Here is a 9,684-nt window from a genome sequence, read left to right as displayed (position 1 = left end):
AAAACCTTCCTTTCTGAGCCCTCAATCATATCGCGGTAAAAACAGCAACCTAACATTTCTGTGGACACTACAGGCCTACAGGAACCGGGGCGGGGGTGGGGGCAGGTGGGAGCTGTCCTTTCAAAAGCACAGAGTGCCCTTCCTTTCTCAAGGGACAGATAATTCATGCCTTAATGCAACTCTCCATCTGCCCAGGCTCCAGCTGATGGGAAAGCAGGCTCCTGAAGCAGCTCCAGTGAGAGATAAGGCTCTTTGCCTGAAATAAAAAATTCATGAACAAAGACTAGGGATCGGGCACGCAGATAGCTGCCAAGTTGCTGTCCTCTGGGGACATGGCAAGGAGCTCAAAAAGCCAAATGGAAATTTTCTCTTCTCTCCAGCACCTCCGGTCATGCTCCCCTGGTTTGGGTGGGGGTGGGGGGGGTCCCTTCTCTGCAATACCAGGTCACACCCCTTCGGTCTCATTTGAACCCCTAGACCCGCACCACCAATGCCCACATGCTAGGGTGTTCAGGAAGAGGGTACTTCTCTTTACCCAGACCAGGCCCCTGCCAACAACCTCAACAAGATGGGTGTCCTAGACCAAGCTGGCACTGCCTGACCCCCCGCCATCTCTAGACCCGGAGGAGCTCCAAACTGGCTTTCATTTGTCTTCTGGGGGGACCCTACAGATGACTACCTGTTCCAATCCCCTAACTCACAAATCCGATCAAAACTCATATTGTTGGTCAGATGGTCATAACTCAGCTTGTGAAGGTCATTAACTCAAAAGAGCTGGAGAAATTGACTCTTGTGCAAGGATGGGCTTGAGAGGTATGACTGGTTAGCCTCGCGTATGCAAGACGGCAGAAGAGTCACAGACACCGTCCTAGAGTCGGTGAGCACTGGGGCAGAAATGGGGTCAGAGGGCAGACTGCTACCAGAGAGGAATCGGCCTCAAAGGAAGTCCACCAGACTCCCCTCTCTGGGAGAAATGGGGAGCTTGAGGCTCCACAAAGCTGTCATGTCTCCTCCCAGCCACAGAGGTCGCTGAAGGAAAATCTCACTCCACTGTCCCCTACCAGGCTAACAAGGACCCTCAAAGGAACACAGCCTCCTTCATGAGCTTGGGGGTGCATCCCAGGCTCCCAATGCCTTGGCTCTTGGTTCCTAGTTTTTTTAGGCATTCATGCAGCCCTTCCCGTTCCCAGAGGGATGTGACTTGAGCCACTGCCTCTCATTCCAAAGCAATCCTGCCCCACTGTCTGGACCCTGAGAACCACCCCAGGGTCTGCTTTTCAACTCCACCTCTTCCAAACAAAGGATTTGTTCAGCCATTTCCTCCATATTAGAGATCTGTAGGGGAGAACTCAGATCTCAAAAACCCACAGGCTTATTTGCTCACAGCCCTATCCCAAAAGGAATAGGGACCCCTCAAACTACATAAACAAAAAGATAAACCTAAGTTCTCAGTGATATACCTGGGAGTCTTGCAGTTCAGGTAAAAGGTTATGGACCTCAAAGTCCAATGTGTCTATGTCACGAGGGGGTGGGGATCTCCATACTACCAACACCAGCTGGGAGCCCTACAGTTCAACTCAGTTCTGACCCTATCTACTCAGATTCTGCAGGTAAAGAGCTCAGTCCTCTAAGTCTGCCCTCCACTGCAGACACCAATCGTAAGTCCAGATTGTTACCTGTACTTCTGACTGACTGGCTATTATGGAGGTCCCCATGACCTTCCCCTTGGGTTCCATTAACTTGCTAAAGAAGCTCACAGCACTCAGGACTAAACCTGGTTACTGCTGGGTTATTGATTTAATACAAAGGATATCAAATGATAGGAGTCAACCGCCAGATGAAGTAATATTTAGAGCGAGGTCCCCAACAAGGGAGCTTCTGTCCCTGTGGAGTTTGGGGTCTGGCATGGTTGCCCATGGAAGCCTTCTGATGCCTCAACCCAGAAGCTCTCTGAACCCCCTAATTTGGGGTTTTTATGGAGACTTCATTAGCTCCCATGATGGAGTAAATCATTGGCCATTGGAGACTAAACTCAGTCTCCCCTTCCCAGAGATTGGAGAATGGTTCCAACTCTCTAATGACATGGTTGGCTCCCCTGGAAACCAGCCCCCACCTTTAGGCGCTTCCCAAAGTCACCTGACTAACACACACAAAAGGTACTGGGACCTCTTTTATTACTTAGGAAATTCCAATGATTTTAGGATCCATGGAGGAAGATGAAATATGTGTTATAAATCATAAGCACACTATGATACCATGTTCAAGTGTAATTAATTATTTTTTCTTCTATGTGTGAGAAGTCTTTTGGGGTTTTCTCCTTCAGATTATAAAAGTGATTTGTACTCACGTAGAACACTTGAAAACTCTAAATATAAAGAAAAATGGTGTGGAAAAGATTCTACAGCCTCACTACCCAGAGGCAAATTATCAATATTTTGACATATTTCTTTCTTATTTTTGCTCTGTGCCTTTTTAAATTTCACTTGAAATCATACAAAACACATAATTTTGATCAAGGTATTTTTCTATGACATTAATAATATTGCAACCATATTCATGGCTGCACAAATGTCCATAATTCGCCGGTGCCATAATTTGCCTGATCAATTCCCTGCTCTTAGACACCCAGGTTGCTTCTGTTGTTTTGCTGATTTAAATGATCTGATTCATATTTCTGCATAAATCCTTGTCCATCAGTTTCATTTCCAGAGGAAATATTCCTGGAAATGAAATTACAAGGTCAGAGTCTCAAAGGCTATGAACATTTCCAGAGCCTTCTTGCATATTGTCCAGTGGTGTTCTGGAAGATTTGACTCACCAGCTGAGTGAAGGGCTGTCTCTAAAAGACCTAATTCTAAGCCCCACCGGGTATGAAGACCAAAGCCACACCAGCAAGGAGTGACTGCAGCACGCCTCGGCTCCAGGAACAAGAACAGGCACAGGTCTCAAGGTCAAGGCTCACAGAGACCGCTGAAGCCCGCACTTTTAAGACACAAATTCCGGAGGGCAAAGCACACAAAGAGGAAGGGAGAAATCTTTTGGACCCCAGGGCTGAAAGGAAAGTGTGGTGCTGAGGCCATACCGAGGTCCAAGAAAAAGCACCGTTGTAAAGAAGGGTGTATAGGGGCTCCGGTGTTGTGGTTCATTCAGATCGGGCATGATGGGCACCGGGGATAGGTCTGGAGGAGGTGAAGGAGTTGATTTTTTTTTTTTTAAAGCCATTTGGGAATGGACTAAGGTTGGTGGTTGGTTCACAGGCTGGCAAGAAGAGATTGGGGTCATTTCCGAAGATGCTGGATTGTAAGATGGACACTGTTGGGGTCCGTTATCAAAGGAACAAGACTGAGACAAAGTTAAAGTTATGTGAAGCTTTATTCTATGCCAAGCATTAGAAGTCAGAGTGACCGGCCAGGGCCGCCTCCAAAGAGGGCAACCCCGTCCCGATCTCACAGGCTGGTTTTATCGGGCATAACCGCAGACCCAAGGTACATGGCTTCTATTGTTGAGGCGTTTACTCCCAGAATCGATACCCGGAACCATACCAGGAACTACGGAGGCGTTTATTCCCGGAATGAAGTCCGTGGATGTAAACGACAATATGGCTACCTAGGCAATATGGAGTTGCTCTGGCTAAGCAGGCCCTAGTAGTTAAACAGGTTTTAACATTAAATTGGCCCTAACAGACACGAGTATGTCAAAGAAGAGATCTAAGGCTGGTGCCTCTTACCTTATTGATTTCCGCTGCTTTCTGGATGGGTCACTTTGACTGGGGAATAATTTCCTTTTAATTTTTTAATCTTGTTTATTTGATTATGTCAGTCACAATGCTTCTTTTTTTTTTTTAAATATCTTATTTATTTGACAGACAGAAATCACAACTAGGCAGAGAGGCAGGCAGAGAGAGAGGAGGAAGCAGGCTCCCCGCAGAGCAGAGAGCCCAATGCGGGGCTCGATCCCAGGACCCCGGGATCATGACCTGAGCCGAAGGCAGAGGCTTTAACCCACTGAGCCACCCAGGCGCCCCAGTCACAATGCTTCTTGATAGAACATCGGATCCCTTTCTTTTTAAGGACTTATTTGTTTGGTTGGTTGGTTATTGAGAGTGAGTGGGAGGAGAGGCAGGGGGAGAGAATCTTCAGGCAGACTCCCCACTGAGCTCAGAGCCTGACTCAAGGCTCCATCTCACCACCTTGAGATCATGACCTGAACCGAAATCAAGAGGCAGAGGCTTAATTGACTGCACCACCCGGGCATTCCCCCTCCTTTCTTTTAAAATCAGGTTTATTTTTTTTGGATTACGCAAGTAAGGCTTACTCATAGACAAAAACCGTAATATATAGAAAAACATGGGGTACCTGGGTGGCTCAATCATTAAGCATCTGCCTTCGGCTCAGGTCATGATCTCAGGGTCCTGGGATCGAGCCCCGCATCAGGATCCCTGATCAGCGGGGAGCCTGCTTCTCCCTCTCCCTCTCCCTCTATGTTCTCTCTCCCTCTCTTGGTCTCTTTTAAGTAAATAAATAAAATCCTTAAAAAAAAAAACCAGCTTATGATTTCTGCTATCCCAAATGAGCACAGGCTTTTTCATGATTATTCAGAGAAGTTTTAGTTCCCCCTTAACCTTCCTCTTCTATCTAGACTATAGATTAGGTTATCCTCAGACATCTGCAAAGCCGTTCCTTCTTGCTTCGGTCCTCTTGCAAGACCCTGCTCAGAAGGAAAGCTTTCTTGGTGACCGCAGGGAAGGGAGTCTGGAATCGTATGCCTGTGTTAGCTACCATTTACTTCCTGCTGTCCATGCTCCTGGCACTTTGCATAGATTACCTGAAAAAGAAATTTCACCAGTTTTGCATATAAGGAAACTCACGTTCAGTCATGCATCCAAAGACACTGGCGGGTGGAGGATCAACTTGGAATTCAGGTCTGCTCCGTGCACCACAACAGTGTCTATGGGTAACCACTATGCTCTATATTCTCTCTTTGGAAAAGGTTAAAAGTCCATACAACATTCAGCATCCTCCACCCGCCACCCCCCGCCACCCCGCCCCGGGTGTATTAGTTAGCAACAGCTCCTGTAACAAAATGCCAGAAACCTGGTGGCTTACAACAACAGAACTTGATTCTCCCACAGTCCTGAGAGCTAAAATCCAGGTGTGTGCAGGACTGGTCCCTTCCCAGGGCTGTGAGGGAGAACGTCTCCCCACCTCCTAGCTTCTGGAGGTTGCTGGCTGTCCTTAGTGTGGCTGGCAGTGTCTCACTCCAACCCCCGCCTCTGTCATCCCAGGGCCTATTTCCCTATGTCTCTCTGTGTCTCTCTATCCAAAATGCCCTTTCCCTTTTTCTAAAGTTTTTTGCTTATTTTGTTTCATTTTAGTAATCTCTACACCCGACATACCTGTCATTGTAGGGCCCACCCTAAGCCAGTGTGATCTCATCTTGATGGTATCTACAAAGACCCTACTTCCAAATAAAGCTATAGATATCAGGGGCAAGGACCTGATCATATTTGCTGGAGGACACAAATTTTTCTTTAAGATTTTATTTATTTATTTGAGAGGGAGAGAAAGCATGTGCACGAGCAGGGGAAGGGGCAGAGGGACAAACAGACTCCCTTCTGAGCAGGGAGCTCCATGCTGGACTGATCCCGGACCCTGAGATCATGACCTGAGCCCAAGGCAGACTCTTAACTGACTGAGCCACCCAGGCGCCCTACCCCTGGGCATTCTTGTGAGCAAGCCATCCTCTGGGGCATGGCAGGGACACTACTCTCGGTTCAAACGGGAAAACAGGAGGTGCCAGAGGCCTTTCCCGAGCCAAATCCACACCAGGAGAGCCGGACACACGCGTGTGCGGAGCCACTGAGTCGGACCTCTTGGTTGCAGGCCAGGAGCGTCAGCAGGCCCGCAGAGAGACTGAACAAAGCGCGGGGAGAAGTGTTTCCCTCTGGTGTCCGCAACCGAACTCCTGAAGACACAATGACGGTGACATGCCCAGCTGCGGGAGTCGTCCCTCCTCCAGGATGCCTTGCCCTCCGGAAAATGTGGCGCGACCCTTGCGAGGTCCTGGGGCTCAGGGAGTTTGGGCTCTGAATAATAAGGAGGCAAAGGTCTTGAGATTCACAACGATTTCCACTCCAGATAGGGCCAAGGAGGCAGGTTTGTTTTGCTTTGTTTTATTAGAGAAGTCTGTGCCTCTGTTAGTCCAGCAGGTCACTTCTCTCATGCCGCCCCCCACCCCATCCCACCCCGTGCTTCACGGGATTGTAGGTGATGGAAAGCTCACCCAGGTAGAGGCCGATCATCCCAGGCTGGATTTCCACCTGGTTGAAGGTCTCGCGGGTATAGACACCTATCAGGCGGCCTAGCCGCTCACAGGGGCGTCCGCAGGTGCGCCTCCACCGCCCGGGGCTCGTGGGGGTGGGCGTGGGGGCCTCGGCAGTGCCGCCCAGCCGCGGCCGGTGGGGACGCGTCCACGGAGTGAACTTGCGGAAGGTCCGCTGCGGCTTCTGCTCCAACCCCGCGGTCTCGTCGGTTCTTGGCAAAGAAGGGAGGTTCGAAGGGACTGAGGGGCCTTGGTTCTTTCCCAAAAACCTGGCTGGAATCCCACAGCACCCTGTACACCTAACCCCTCCGCTGGGAACTCCCCGCTGGGCCACCCCCCACCGCCTTGGCTCCGAGGGTCCAGACCACCAAGGTAGGTCACAGCACCCCGGTTCCCTGGGCTCTGCCCCCTAGGTGACCTGTTTGGTGAGTGAATTAGTTTGTGATTGAGTAAGCAAGAGTGTGCAAGAATCCCAGTTCAGGGCAAGTCTCTGGTCACACCCACTAAATAACCTTCCGCTTCCTTCCCCAAGGAATAAGGGAGGATTTCGTTCTCCAAGACCCTGGCCCTAGACCTCACCGTCTGTCCTGTCTTCTCCCCCTGCCGGGCATTCGGTGGGCAGTCCAGCCTCTTGCATACACAAACTCACTTAAGGAGGGCCCAGGGAGAGAGACTGATAGTATGGAACTGAAACAGTTTTCAAAAAGTGTGCGCGCGTTTTAACTGTGTCAATTACCAACGACTCCGTGGCAAACGGTCCCATTTTACATTTTACACAATTTTGTTGTGCTTATGGCTTCTGCATGTCAGCAGTGAAGACGGGGTCTAGCTGGGGTGATTTGTCTCCCTGATGTCTGGGGGTTCTGCTGGCAAGAATGGAGGCCTGGAGGGTGTTTCAGTGGTGGGGGGCTGGGGTCCTCTGGAGGTGTCTTCACTTGGGGCATTTGAGGCTGGCTGTTGGCGGGAACCCCAGCTGGGCCATCAGCCAGAGAACATCTAACTTGTGGTCTCTCCATATGGGCTAGTTTGGGCTTCCTCGAACAAGCTGGTCATTGGGATCCAAGAGAAGGTGTCCAGGAAAGCAAAGGACAAGTACATGTCATTTTCATGATCTTTAAGTTGTATAATTAACACACAACGGAGAAAATATAACGTGAACAGTTTAGAACTCTTTAATGCCTCTCTGACCCCCAGCCCAAGGCAAGCCCTCCCCTGAATTTTGCGTTAATCATGCTCTTGTTTTCTTTTCAGTTTTGCCACCCCAGCTTTATTCCTTTTTTTTTAAAGATTTTATTTATTTAGAATAAATAAATAGAGAGAGATAACAAGTAAGCAGAGAGGCAGGCAGAGGGGGCGGGGGAAGAAGGCCCCCCCGCCCCAAGCAGAGAGCCTAATGCAGGGCTCAATCCCAGGACCTGAGCTGAAGGCAGAGGCTTAACCCACTGAGCCACCCAGGCGCCCCACTCCAGCTTTCTTCCTAAATGGTATACTATTTAGCTTTGTCTGTTTGCAAACTTTGCAAACACAGAATCACACGGAGGGATTCTCGCGTGATTTTGCTCGTTTACTTTTGTACCTGGCAGGGCTGGCTTAGTTATGCTTGGTTACAAACATCGCCAGCATCTCAGGGCCAACGTCTGCACTTACTTCTCACTCATGTTACGTGTTTGTGGTGGAGTGGCTGCAGTTCTGCTCTGGGATCCTGTAGTCTTTGTCTGGAACATGCCAATCCCACGGCAGAAGGAAAAGAGAAGGGGGTGGGCCAGGGGCTGGCTCTTCAGTCTCTGACTCAGAAGTGACCTGTGTCCATTCTCCTTACATTCTATTGGCCGAAGCAAGTCACATGGCTGAGCCCAAGGTCAGTGGGGTTGCAAATATAATCCTCATATAGGTAGGGATCCCAAAAGATGTAGTCCTAGAGAAGCAACAAGTATTTTGGATCATAACACAATCTACCCCAATCTACCCCATTGGTCGCAAATATTTGTTTCCCTCTTTTCTGCAAAATAAATCACTCCTCTCAGGAGACAACTTAAATTCTCATCTAACCATGGCACCAGACTTTAAGCCCAGCATTTCATGATACATCAGGTCTGGATGTGGTTCCTCTAGATCTGGAGATCTGGAGCTAAAAAGATGTTATCCATTCCTTTCGATGGATGAAGGAACCACAGGGATGGAGTGATCCCTATCCATTTAAAAAGGAAAGAATGGGGAACATAGTAGTCCCTGGTCTATGGAAATCTTGAAATTCCTCTGGGCTGTCACTGATCCTAGGTGTGGGGAGTGTTTCTTGGTTAGGTCCTAGTCCTGCTCCCTGGGAGAGGGGAGATCCTTAGGCTGCTGTCCTGGCCCTTGGCTCTACCATCTTGGAGGTCCTTCCTATTCTATATTCTAAAGAGAAGACTATGAGATTTTTCCCACCTGCTTTTTTGTGGAAGATTGTATTAGTATTAAAAATATTCATTGCCCCTCTCTGTGGGTCCCTCACTACTGGAGGACTTACAAGAAGTGCTCGACCCATTGATGATAAACGTGGTAATGGGGCTCTCTTGGCCAATGGAACGTGAGCACAAGTGACCAGAGTCATTTCCAAGTAGAAGCTGTATTAATTAGGGTGGCTAACCATCTTGATTTGCCCAGGGCTACTCTACTTTTAGTGCTGATGACTTAGGTCCCCGGAACCACTTAGTCCTGGACAAAATGGGACATTTGGCCCCCCTAGCTCTAAGAATCATTCTGTGGCCAACCATTCTCTTTTATCCCTTTTCCCTGAGGCTGGGAGGGTTCTAGCTTAGAAGCCTCTCATAAGACGTAGTCACAGAATGAAGAGGAGAGGCAGCTGATCTTTATGGACATGTAACGTGAACAAGAAATAAACCTTCAGGGCTGTGAGTTACTGAGATGTAAGGGTCACTTTTCTGCAGCCTTAGGTGTAACTTAGCTTAAGCTGATTGAGATAGTGTAACACAGTGTTTTTTACATTCCGCCTTTCATTCATCCATTTCTTGTTGATGTCCTGGCAAGATTTTCCTCCTCCTCTCCTCCCCAAGGTTATGCCAAATTTCTCCTTGAAATTCCGGGACCGTTATGAGTAGGGTTGCCAGACAAAATTCAGAACACCAAGTCCAATTTGAACTTAAATTGAATTTAAATATTAAACAATAATTTTTTTAAAGATTTTACTTATTTATTTGACAGACAGAGATCACAAGTAGGCAGAGAGGCAGGCAGAGAGAGAGAGAGGGAAGGAAGCAGGCTCTCGGCTGAGCAGAGAGCCCGATGCGGGGCTCGATCCCAAGACTCTGGGATCATGACCTGAGCTGAAGGCAGAGGCTTTAACCCACTGAGCCACCCAGGTGC

Source organism: Meles meles, chromosome 6 (assembly GCF_922984935.1).
Source record: "Meles meles chromosome 6, mMelMel3.1 paternal haplotype, whole genome shotgun sequence".
NCBI classification, from domain to species: Eukaryota; Metazoa; Chordata; class Mammalia; order Carnivora; family Mustelidae; genus Meles; species Meles meles.
The sequence above is the reverse complement of the archived record's forward strand: the minus strand, read 5'-3'. Positions refer to the sequence as shown.